The sequence below is a fragment of the Fukomys damarensis genome, unplaced genomic scaffold (assembly GCF_012274545.1).
Source record: "Fukomys damarensis isolate Sample0158 unplaced genomic scaffold, DMR_v1.0_HiC HiC_scaffold_39, whole genome shotgun sequence".
In the NCBI taxonomy this organism is placed as follows: Eukaryota; Metazoa; Chordata; class Mammalia; order Rodentia; family Bathyergidae; genus Fukomys; species Fukomys damarensis.
The window spans coordinates 35,020,856-35,022,061 of record NW_022900951.1 but is presented as its reverse complement, the minus strand read 5'-3'; the positions used below and the strand labels follow the sequence as shown (position 1 = coordinate 35,022,061).

Below are 1,206 nucleotides of genomic sequence, written 5' to 3'. Positions count from 1 at the left end.
GGCTCCGGAGCCGTCCCCAATCGGTCTCCTTCGACCCGGGCCCAAGTGCGCGTGTGTTTCCTTCCCTGTGGGCACTTTGATCTGCATTTCCTCCACGCCGCAGAGAAGCCAGGGCTAACTGGGGCTTTTAACCCCGTGTGTGCCGGCCCACTGTGGGCTGCAAGAGGAGGGTGTGCCGCGGGGATATTGGGCCCCACGGGGAGTGATCGGTTTGGTTTGGCAAACCAGGGCCAGAAGGCGGTCTGCCGGATCCGAGGAGCTTGTCCAAGCGCAGCACGCTCTCCAGGGGAGAGCAGGCCGTGATGCCCAAAGCGGCTCGTTAATGTTCAAGTCCGCCTAAGGGCCGCTCAGTAACCCGACCTGCCCGGCGAGGCGCGGAGCAGGACTGAATGGCCCCGTGGGTCAGAGGCGACTGAGGGGACCGGGAACCCTAGAGGGACCCGCCTCCACGCATCCTGCTCGCTGGCCCATGGATTCCTCCTAACCTGGAATGCGGGACTTGCGCTCGACCCGCGGACTCGACTCTGGCCGCCGCTCCCTCCCCTGGCCTGGCCTCGCCGGGGAGTTAATGATTGATTTACTGGCTCCGAGAGGCCGGCGCCCTCCCAGCTATTTGTCCAAGCTGAGGAGTCCTTGGCTAGCAGCAGCTCAGCGGCCGAGAGAGAGCGGGGGTCTCCGAGGAAGGGATGCCGCGCTACTGACGGAAACGAGTGGCCACTTGATTAACTCCCTCTGGGAGGCTCTAGTGGTATCCAGGGCGAACCCGCGGGAGGCCCGACCTGGGCGAAAGGAGCATTGGGAAGCGCCACATGTAAAAGGGTTGGCAGCTGGTGATTAGGCCTCCTGGTTTTATGAGTCATAATGGGCTGCCCGCCTGGTCCTCAACCTGCTCGCTCTGGAACCGGCGCGCTGGGGCCCAGGCAGTGCACTGTCCCCAGCCTCGCAGTGGGGGATGCTCGGAGCCCCCGGCCGCCGATGGCGTTGCACAGGATTTCCTCCCATTTCTCGCAGAAGGCAACACAAACACACTAAATCAAACCGCTCCGACAACCGAAGGCTCCACACAGACACATCAATAAGGATTTCGCCTCCCGCGTTCGAACGCACTGAAACACTTGTTCTATTTTTATGCAAATGACACCACACAAATAGATCTCCCAGGCCCGGGAGTGGGGTGGGAGGAGGAGGGGCGCCACCGCCCAGCCA

General features: G+C 62.6%; 1 protein-coding gene across 5 annotated transcripts in view; it reads left to right on the top strand.

The window, feature by feature from the left end:
* Bcor (BCL6 corepressor) overlaps positions 1-1,206 on the top strand; it is a 134,114-nt gene that overhangs the window by 78,095 nt on the left and 54,813 nt on the right. The gene's annotated exons all lie outside the window — the stretch shown is intronic.